This window comes from Somniosus microcephalus, chromosome 3 (assembly GCF_052327205.1).
Source record: "Somniosus microcephalus isolate GS21.2 chromosome 3, FLI_Smic_1.0, whole genome shotgun sequence".
Taxonomy (NCBI): Eukaryota; Metazoa; Chordata; class Chondrichthyes; order Squaliformes; family Somniosidae; genus Somniosus; species Somniosus microcephalus.
The window spans coordinates 256,684,616-256,696,470 of record NC_140989.1 but is presented as its reverse complement, the minus strand read 5'-3'; positions in this window follow the sequence as shown (position 1 = coordinate 256,696,470).

Here is an 11,855-nt window from a genome sequence, read left to right as displayed (position 1 = left end):
CATGACACCTTTGAGGAGGTCAAGTACTGAGGCCCAGGAGAGATATAATGAAAGCGACATTTCCACCAGATGTGTCATACAGCAGACAATAGGCATGCTAAAAATATGCTTCAGATGCCTGGACAGATCTGGAGGAGCCCTTCAGTACACACCAGCCAGGGTCTCCAGAATCATCGTGGTCTGCTGCGCCCTGCACAACATAGCACAGTAGCGAGGAGTGGCACTGCATGAGGAGCAAGGCACTGAGTGCACAGCCTCTTCAGAGGAGGAGGAGCATCAGCTAGAAGACAAGGAGGAGCTGGAGGAACCTATGGCCCAGATCCCACCAGCACCCGAGCACATTGCTGCCCAGGAGGCCAGGGATGGCATCATCATGGCCAGATTTACTTAACTTTATCCATATGACTGCCACATGCTGCACCAGGTTGGCACCACCCCACAGCAACACCATAAAGGATCCCTACAATGCAATGACCAAGCCATTCCTTTCACACTGACCACCATTGCTGGAGGTACGTATGTATCACCATTCACTCCAGCTCACTAAGCCACTTCCAAAGGTGCACATGAATTTGTCCAAGACCGGAAAGTGGTGAAAATAAAGATTTTTATGGTTGCCATCACATTAACGGAAACTTGATATTAACATTGAATAAAACATCCAAGTGGCTACCCTTGTGAATCTACTTGCGTGTCATCTTTCTCTTCCACATGCTTCTACGAGGTGCTACCCCTGTGGTTTCAGCAGAGGTAGAGGCAGGCTGCTCACTTCCCTGCTGTGACTGCTTAGACACTCTTGGCGGATGTCCTCTGGGTTTTGGAGCCTGTGATCGCCCCGCCAAAGTCTGCTCCTCCTGCGACTGTGCAGGGGCAGACTCGGACATCCATGTCCGAGGAGGCATCTGGGGCTCTGACTGAGGGGGTGGCAATGAGGGAGAAGTATAAGCGCTTTGAGAGGAGCCCCCAATTCCATGTCCCCTCTCACCATCATCCCTCTCATGGGCCACCCGCACTTCCCTGCTGGCAAGGAGCTGGAGAACACCTTGCTATACATCTGTGGGGCCATGAGGACCCACGTCTACACTGACATCCCTCCTAGGCAGGGGGTCTATGAGCATCTGCCATCTATTCTCCATAGATAGCCATCTATTCTCCATAGAGACCATGTGCCCCTGTGAATGGCGCATTAGCTGCTCCATACAGGTGGCCATCCTATCCATGGAAGAGCCAACAATCGCCATCGCCTGCGACACAGTGGTGCCCATGTTGGAGATGGACTCCTCCATTCTCTGTACATTTGCAGACATCGCATCACAAAACCTGACAGAGCCTCCTGCACTTCTTGCTGCACCTCCAGGATCGCCCTCTTTCTGGATGGCCCCCGAGGTTCACTGTCTGCATGCAGCTAAGCAGAGCTGGGAGCATCCTGTGTCCTCCGGCGAGGAGTCTTCACTGCTGTCCCTGTCTCCACCATCTGCTCTTGCTCACTTGTGAGTTGTGATAGACCAGGTGACAATACTGCACTATTTTGCGTGTGTCCCACCGAGGTGTGCGTATCTCCGCTGGTGCTGGGTGCGTTTATGTCTGGTGATGCTGCACCCTCAGAGGAGTCATCTTGATCCTCCTCCTGGACAGTGGCGGGGGCTCTTGATGGACTTGTGGGAGAGTAAAGAGATAAGTTAGAGATGTCATATGAATAATGGGTACAGATACCATTATGCATATGATAGCCATTCAGTGGCTGATGACATCAGTCCCCATATGAGTGACTGATGTATGTCATGTAGCTGTATGAGATGTAATTCTGTCACTAGGTTGCTGATATGTCCCCCTCTCTCCGTCTCCCACCTCCAGCTGCTAGGCCACTCCCAATACTTCCAACGCAGCCTCCTCTGCTGTTGTGAGTGTGGCAAATGATGGAGGCCCACCTCCAGTTCACTGCCTCTCCCTCTTCTTGTGGGCCCTCTTTTTCTGCAAGGAGGGAAAGAAGAGAAGGTTGAGTGAGAGTGGTGGAATGAGTGTAAGGAATGGATGGGTTACATCTTTAGAGGGAGACTATGATGGAGTGGGGTGCCAAAGCCAAGTGGCCCCCTTGTGTGTTGTTAGTTGATATGATTGCATTAGGATGAGGGTGATGTGAGTGGTGGCTCGTTAGATGGGGATTTGATAATGTAGATAGAGAGAGAGGGATGGGTGGATGTGCAAGGTATGCTGGTGTAAGGATGTGCAGCAGTAGGGTTGGGAAAGCAGAGTGATGGGGATGTGATGAGAGGCACAGCAAGGTGAAGTTGAGTGTGGCTTTGTACTCACCTTTCCTGATCTAATGAGATCATTGAAGCGTTTCCAGCACTGCACCCAGTTCCTCCTGACCACAACCCCACCATTCACCTCCTCTGCAATTTGGAGCCAGGCTCTTTTTGTCTCCTGGGGAGGTCTCTTCCACCCATTCGAAGGGAAGAGAACCTCCCTGCGTGCTCTAACTCCCTACACAAGCATATGGAGGGAGCCATCGGAGAACCTGGGTGCAGCCCTCTGCCTCTGTGCAGTCATGTCTCCAAGTGTTTGGAGCAATCAAAGCCTCCAGTGTGCTGTCTGCACACTCCTAGATGAACCTTCAAATGGAATGTGGCCATGGCTCCTTTAAATATCCCGGCTGAAAACACGTCATGGATGATATCATCAAACCCACACCATTTAATAGGGCCGGGTAATGCGCAGGGCGGCCTTAATAGGCCCCATTAGCGCAAAGTCGATTTCTGCAGTGGGATGGAAGCAAGAATGGGGTTGCAACCTGCCACGCCGACCACCCGCATCCGACCCACCCAGTTAAAGAAAATTCTGGCCAAGAATAGAAAACACTGGAAACACTCAACAGGTCAGGCAGCATCTGTGGAGATAACAGACAAGTCGATGTATCAGGTATGGGCCCTTCATCAGAAATGGAAGCTATTACAGATGAACAATAACAGGGCAAGTGGAAGGGGGAGGGAAAGAAGCACAACTACATACACAGGAAAGAAACAGACAGATCTGTAAAGTGTTTAAGCGATAAAAAGGAGATGACTAAGTGATAGATTAGCATGAGACACTAGAAGGCATAGTGAGAGTAATCAAAAGTGAAAGATCTTGTGCGAGTTCCTAACTGTGGCTGACATCAGACTGACATCAGAGTGTAGTAAAGGTAGGTGGGGTATTGGCCAATGTGTTTCCCAGTCACAGTGGTCTTCTTTTGGAACTTGTTTGTTCGCCTTTGGGGGCCGGGAGCAATTTCCAGGATTTTTTCCCCCAAAATTGGCCTGGGGTTTTCCCCTCTGGATTTTCACCTCTCCCAGCAGATTTCTGGCTGGCTGGCTGGTGGTGGATGTGGGCGACCGTTATTGTGGGGAAGGGTAATTCGCAGTATGACTTCATGGGAAAGGCTCGATGGACCAAGCTGGTCTTTTCCTGTCTGTCTGTTCTTATTTATTCCTGTGTGTTTTCCCCCTCCCCTTCCCTTTTTTAAATGCTGTTGTTCCAGTTCTGACAAAGGGAGATGTTAACTCTTCTGTTCTCTCTCCACAGATGTTGCCTGGCCTGTTGAGTGTTTCCAACATTACCTACTCTGTTTCAGATTTCCAGCATCCGCAGTATCTTGCTTCTTGTTCTGGCTGGAATAAATATTGGAGCTTCTCGAAAGAGAACTAGAGAGGAGTGGGGGGTGAGGGTGGGGCATGGTTGTGGGAAAAGAAGTCCATCCCAATTTACATCAGGAAAATGCTCTTCAAACAACAAATATATAAAGTGCCTTTAACAAGACGTAGAGGAAAAAATATATTCCCCACCATTGTACCATGCAGTTAAATGTGACTTAACCTTTGCTTACCTTTGTGAGACAGCAGGTTATCCACAGACTCAGACCATAGCATTGCCTCTTCAGGGGTTGGCCTATGGAAACAATAACAACTGCCCATGAAAATAGCATTGCCATCTTTCTAGTATTTTCTTTGCAGTAAATACAATACAAAATGATAGATTTTGATCTATATGTCTTTTACTGGTAACGGATTACTAGTCTATCTAGTTTATATAATCGTAACAGACTATTCTATAGAAAAATACAGTCACTCGGTTTTCAAGCAATATTTTATGAAGAAAAAGCACCTCATAAAAAAATGAATGTTAACTCACTTTATTGGCATCTTGATCTTCTCCTGGTTCCTGAGCTGAGCAGCGGAATCACTGGTAAGTTTCTGTTGGTGTAGAAGTTCAATTTATTTCGTCTTCAAACCCTTAATTCTGTGATTGTCAAATTAAATATTAAATCAGCTCATTGGAAGTGAAATGTTACATATGGTGTTTGCAAAATGTGCCTGAAGGTAATAGACCTTGATTAATGAATAATGCTGCAGGATTTGAAGCACATTTAAGAAGCAATGGCTGCCTGGGTTTCCTAAACCGGATATAAAATGTTTTTTATGTAAATAGTAGATAATTACATCGAATTTACAGCACAGAAACAGGCCATTCGGCCCAACTGGCCTATGCCAATGTTTATGCTCCCATCCTATTTCATCTAACCCTATCAGCATATCCTTCTATTCCTTTCTCCCTCATGTACTTATCTAACTTCCCCTTAGATGCAGCTGTGCTATTCACCTCAACTACACCATGTGATAGCAAGTTCCACATTCTAACCACTCCCTACATTCTCTTTCATATACATTGGTATGGTTGCAAAATTCTGGACACTTCTACAGGAAACTTTGTGTTATCCGGAGGCTAAATGTCCGGCAAGCTCGAGCCACCGGCAAAAATCAGGAGCCGTTTTGTTAGGTTTTTTTTCTTCTCGTGGCTTTTTTTTCAACAGTCAGGCTCTGCAAAGTCTCTCTGAAGCTGTTGCTAAGCGACAGAGATGCTTCCAAGGTACGGCCAACTGTTTAGAAGCTGTTGCTAAGCAACAGTGTTTGTTGCCAGATACAGAGCTGAAAAGTTCCGTATGCTTTAACATTAACGCTGGTTTGTCTGGCAGTTTTGAGGGAACGGCAACAGCTCGGTCCCGTCAGTGCCAGATAGCACAAAGTTTCCTGTAATTAGGTGAATGTGCTGATACAGTATATGAGTAATTTGAGATATAACATGTAAGTGTAGCATGCTTGGGAGGAACAGTTAACTTTGGACCTATGATTCCCAAAGCTCTCCAAGTTTTCCTTGTGTCATGTCTGGGTCTGTTGTAGATGAATTGATAGAGATTGATTGCTATGATTAGTCAACAACTCCATTATCACATGACAACCAGGATGGTAGAAGGTGCACTAGATGGATCTTGGTTTTTTGTCCAGCGATTCCTATGCTCCATGCACAATTTTCCTGCTTGCGGGCTTAGTAAACAACTTGCTCTGGGTCATAGCTCTGGGCACCATGTAAATGGGCACTAGTAGGAGTATAAGAGTGGCTTGTGGTGACTCACCAAACCATTATTCTCTTCTTGCTGGTGGAAAAATGCTTTGCTTCTGCTTGGTGCCCCCATTTGACCAGTTTGTGGAAATTGGAACTTGCAGCAGATGAACAATCCTGTATTCTCTGGCAAAACCGCGACATCTCGAGCACAATTTGTTCAATTTCAAATAATTCTCTGGTGTAATATGATGCAGAAGAAGCTACAGTTATAATCTCACTGGAAAGAAGAGAGAATCAATAATTCTAAGCTAAAGAATAGTTGAATCAGAGAAGATGGTGATAAAGTAAAGAAATATTGTGGGGCATTGGAAATGTTTGATTGGACTGAATTGTACAATACATTCATAGGAACATAGGAACAGGAGTAGGCCATTTAGCTCTTTGAGCCTGTTCTGCCATTCAATGAGATCATGGCTGATCTGTGACTTAACTGTGAACCTTTATAAAACACTGGTTCGGCCTCAACTGGAGTATTGTGTCCAATTCTGGGCACTGCACTTTAGGAAGGATGTGAAGGCCTTAGAGAGGGTGCAGAAAAGATTTACGAGAATTATTCCAGGGATGTGGGTCTTCAGTTATAAGGTTAGACTAGAGAAGCTGGGGTTGTTCTCCTTGGAGCAGAGAAGGTTGAGAGGAGATTTGATAGAGGTTTTCAAAATCATGAGGGGTCTAGACAGAGTAGAGAGAAACTGTTTCCATTGGCGGAAGGGTCGAGAACCAGAGGGCACAGATTTAAGATGATTGGCAAAAGAACCAAAGATGACATGAGGAAAAACTTTTTTACGCAGCGAGTGGTTAGGATCTGGAATGCACTGCCTGAAAGGGTGGTGGAGGCAGACTCAATCGTGGCTTTCAAAAGGGAGTTGGATAAGTACCTGAAGGAAAAAAAATTGCAGAGCTACGGGGAAAGGGCAGGGGAGTGGGACTAGCTAAAGTGTTCTTACAGAGAGCCGGCATGGGCTTGACGGGCCGAATGGCCTCCTCCTTTAAGAGAGAACTACTTTTACAGCTCCTGTATACTGTAGTACCGGCAGTGACCACACCTGTATATAAGCCTTGAGCCTGCCGCTGTACCCCCAGTCTTGAGACTACCCTACTCCAGTAAATACCTGTTGATTGTTAAGTTACAGCATCCGTGTGGTTATTGAAAAACATCATACTCTCAGAATCACGGATCTAACAGTGGCGACGAGTGTCGATTCGAATCTACCTGCAACTCTACAGTTCCCTTCGAGGATTCGCTCCGGGAGGGCGGTGGAAGAAAGTCGAGGCCAGAAACACGGGCGTCGACCACGAGCAACCACCCAGTCGTCCGGCAGAGAGTGAACATCGCTGGGGAGGCTGTGGAGAGCCGGGCTTGGTTCCCCAGCCACGAGGATCAGCAATAGACTGACAACAGGTACAGCGCAGACCCTTCCCGGACAGCGGCGGCTGGAGCCGACCGACGGCGGAGAGAAAGCCGAGCAGCGTCGAAGGGGTAAGACAGAGGTTGAAGCGCACAGGGCGCAGCCGGGGGTTGAAAACCGAGTGGCGGCGAGGAAAAACAAAACGGAGAGAGAGTGGCTAAAGCAACAGCCGGGTTCAGGACCGAGCGGCGAAAACGGGAAAGGCGCACAAAAGAAAAACGCGCAGAGCACAGCCAGGGCTCAAGGGCTGAACAGTGTCTGCGGGGAGAAGAAGGGAGAGCGCGGGAGACGCCATTGAGCCACGGAGAAGAAGGAAGAGCGCAGGAGACGCCATTTTTAGAAGCCGCAGCGGAGAAGAAGGGCGAGCGCGGGAAGGAAGGAAAGCATGGGAGACGCCATTTTGTGCCAGCGGAGAAGAAGGGGAAGCACGGGAGACGCCATTTTTGACAGTTAAATCACACCCAGGGATGCAGAAGAGTGGCAGTATCTCTACGTTCGACAATGAAGTCGAAGATTGGGCGACATATGTGGAACGTATTGAGGTGTACTGCAGGGCGAATGAAGTGCCAGATGCTAGGAAAGCACTGGTTTTGTAAAATTCCATGGGTGCAAAAACTTATGGGTTACTGCGAAACCTAATAACCCCAGAGAAGCCTGTGAACAAGAATTTCGAAAGCATAGTAGAAATCCTACATGACCACTTAAACCCCACACCGCTGCTGATAGCAGAACGATTTAAGTTCCATAAAAGGAACCAACACAAAGATGAAAGCAATGCTGAGTACCTAACGGAACTGCACAAGCTATCGAAACACTGCCAGTTTGGAGCGGGACTTGCAGATACGTTAAGGGACAAGTTTGTGTGTGGGCAGCAAAGTGAAGGAACCCAGAAACGGCTTCTATCAGAAAAGGATCTTACGCTGGACAAGGCTTTCAGTATGGCAGTATCACACGAAGCAGCCGCAAGGGGCGCTGCAGAGATACAATGCAGACCGCAAGAATATGGCACTAATGAAATGTCCTATGGAACATGGAAGTGCTATCGCTGCGGCAGAATAACACATGACCAGAAGGATTGTTGGTTCAAGGACCAAGTGTGCAGACAGTGTGGGAAAGCAGGACACATAGCAAGAGTCTGCAGGTCTGGGAAGAAAACCAACAGTAAGAAATCTCCACAGGAGAAGTACAAAAAGGTACACCAGGTGATGGACAGTAGTTCAGACGAACAGAAAAGTGACACAGAAGCAAGGAGCTGGGTTGTCTGAAACTACATAAGGTAACCAAAATGGAGGATCACCAGACTATCTGGGTTACACTCAAGATAGACGGAGTCCAAGTGAAAATGGAATTGGACACAGGATCAGCCCTAACAGTCATAAACCAAAGGGACTACAAGCGGCTATTTTCACATATACCCTTGAAAGCTACAGAGATTGTCTTGAAGACGGACACGGGGCAAAAAGTCTACCCCCAAAGGAAAAATAAGGGTGAAAGTGATATATAAAGGCCAGGAAATACCTAAAATGGATATATATGTATTGCCAGATGGAGGACCACCAGTGCTAGGACGTGAATGGATCCGGAAGATACAATTAGATTGGCATTCCATACAGGCACTGAAGGTTGAGGCCAAAAAGGATGATGACGTCACACCTGGACGACTGTCAAAAATGCTAACTGACGCAAAAGAAGTGTTCCAGGAGGGACTCGGAACACTAAAAGGCATAACAGCAACGATTATAATAGAGGAAAATGCAAGCCCAAAGTTTCTTAAGGCCAGACCAGTGCCTTATGCGATCAGACCAGCTGTCGAAGCAGAGCTGGAAGGGTTGGAACGTTCAGGAGTACTGTCCAAAGTAGACTGGAGCGAGTGGGCTACACCCATCGTTCCTGTAATGAAGAGGTCGTTGAGTAATACGCCTGGGGAACCAAAGAAGGTCCGCATCTGTGGGGATTTTAAGGTGACAGTGAACCCAGTCCTTCACACGGTGCAATATCCGCTTCCACGAATTGAGGATATTTTCACCTCGCTATCTAGAGGTAAACGCTTCATCAAAATTGATCTAGCCCAGGCGTACTTGCAAATGGAGGTAGAAGACGCCTCGAAACAATACCTTACGATTAACACTCATAAAGGTCTCTATCAATACAACCGGCTGGTGTTCGGGGTAGCATCGGCTCCGGCTATTTGGCAAAGGGCGATGGATCAAGTCCTGCAAGGGATTCCAGGGACCCAGTGTTATTTGGACGACATCCTGGTCACGGGCGAAAATGCCAGTGATCACCTCGCCAACTTGGAGAAGGTGCTCACCAGATTAAAGGAATATGGGCTACGAGCTAATCGCCACAAGTGCGAGTTTTTCCAGAAGCAGATCTCGTATTGTGGCCATGTCATCGATGAAGAGGGGTTACATAAGTCCCCTGAAAAGATTGAGGCAGTAGTCAAGGCTCCAGCACCGGAAAATGTGTCACAACTGAGGTTGTTCCTCAGGCTGGTAAACTACTACCATAAGTTCTTACCAAATTTGTCCACGGTATTACACCCACTGAACACCCTACTGCAAACAGGGGTACCATGGAAGTGGAATGACGAACGTAGACGAGCTTTCCAGAAGTGTAAAGAATTGATCACATCAAAAGAGGTGTTGGCCCATTTCAACCCAGCACTACCAATTTGTTTGGCATGTGATGCATCACCCTATGGTATTGGAGCGGTGCTGTCGCACAAATTCCCAGACGGGTTGGAGAGGCCAGTAGCCTTTGCGTCTCGGTCACTAACCTCAGCCGATCGCAACTACGCCCAGATTGACAGGGAGGCCCTCAGCCTAGTATGGGGAGTAAAAAAATTCAACCACTATCTGCATGGGCAGAAGTTCACCTTGCTGACTGACCACCAACCACTTGTCTCCATCTTTAATCCTAAGAAGGGCGTTCCAGTGATGACTGCACAACGGTTACAAAGATGGTCCCTGTTTCTAGGGGCGAATCAATATGAAATAGAATATAAAGGCACGAAACAGCATGGAAACGCTGATGGGCTATCATGCCTGCCACTGCCTACTGTGGAGGAAGCACCAGCAGTGGACCCTATCGAGATATTTTATTCGTCAATAATTGAACGATAGCCAGTAACGAACGCGGATATAGAGAAGGAGACCCGCAATGATCCGACGCTGTCTCGGGTATATGATTTGACGGTGAGGGGATGGCCAACACATGGCGACTCACTGTTGCCAGCATTCTCATCCAGAAGAGAACAGCTGTCAGTATGCCAGGGGACAGTGATGTGTGGATCCAGAGTGGTGATTCCACCCAAGTTAAGGGAGAGAGTGCTAAATGAGCTACATGAAGGTCATCTGGGGGAAGTGAAAATGAAAAGCCTTGCTAGGGCTTATGTGTGGTGGCCGGGAATCAATCAACAAATCAAAGACCTAACCAAGAGCTGCTCAGGATGCCAGAAGGTCCCAAATGCACCACCACATGCCCCTCTACACCCATGGGAGTGGCCCTCCTCTCCATGGCAACGGGTGCATATTGATTTCGCTGGTCCATTCATGGACTCAATGTTCTTAATAGCAGTGGATGCTCATTCGAAGTGGCCTGAGGTGATAAAAATGTCCTCAACCACTACAGAGAAAACGATTGCAGTCCTACGGACAATATTTGCCAGAAACAGCTTGCCAGAGCAGATTTGCTCTGATAATGGACCACAGTTTGTGTCCGAAGAGTTTCGAAAATTTATGAGAAGGAATGGGGTAAGGCATTACACATCCGCCCCGTATCATCCAGCCACAAATGGATTGGCTGAGAGGTTCGTACAAACCTGTAAGAAGGCGATAAAGGCCATGTGCGACGATGAAATTCCACTACAGCATAAGGTGGACAATTTCTTATTAGCCTACCGAAACGCGACACATGCAGTTACCAACCAGACCCCGACCATGATGTTCTTTAACCGAAGGTTGAGATCTCGTCTGGACTTGCTCAGACCAAATGTGCGAAGAAATGTTGAGGATAAACAATTCCAGCACATCAGTGAGAAGCCGACAAGGAGCTTCAACGTAGGACAACCAGTCTTGGCCCGTGACTACCGAACAGAGAAATGGCAACCCGGAACGATATGCACAAGGCAGGGGCCATTAATGTACACAGTGGATGTCGGGGAGAACATTGTGAGACGCCACGTTGATCAGATCTTAGCATCACAGGAACGAGTCAACTCCATGTCTTGCGTACCTGGGGATGAACCCGACATACCGGTAGCATCTACCTCCGAACCAGTAGCAGTGGAACCCAATGAACTAACCGATGAAAAGGGGCCAGAACCGCCTCCGCACCAAGAACAAGAACCTCAGGAAAGGCGCTATCCCGAAAGGATCAGGAAGCCGCCCCAAAGACTGAATCTATAAATGGACTATTGTTGTTTAATGTACATGTTAAAGTGTTAATTGTTATTTGAATATTATGGGTACTGCTAATCTAAAAGGGGAGGAATTGTAGTGTATGTACCTTTAAGAGGGAACTACTTTTACAGCTCCTGTATACTGTAGTACCAGCAGTGACCACATCTGTATATAAGCCTTGAGCGTGCCGCTGTACCCCCAGTCTTGAGACTACCCTACTCCAGTAAATACCTGTTGATTGTTAAGTTACAGCATCCGTGTGGTTATTGAAAAACATCATACTCTCAGAATCACGGATCTAACACTCCTGTGCTATAACCATTCTATAAATAAGTTAGATTGCAAAAGAAATGCTGATATTTTTAAGCAATATTTAAAAACTAAAATGTTCAGGTGTCTTGACTGAATCCAGCTCAGACCTGCTGTGTGTGTGAGTCTGGAGTACTAAACAGACTGAAAGGTGTAGAAGTGATTAATATATATATTGCAGACAGGATTATAAATCAGCCAAATCTGTTAGTCACAATTACCAAACTAAAAATAGCACTTTGGAAATGAACCATTCAGTTGGCATCATCTGGATTCAGCTTGCTTCTTCAGACCTATTTCA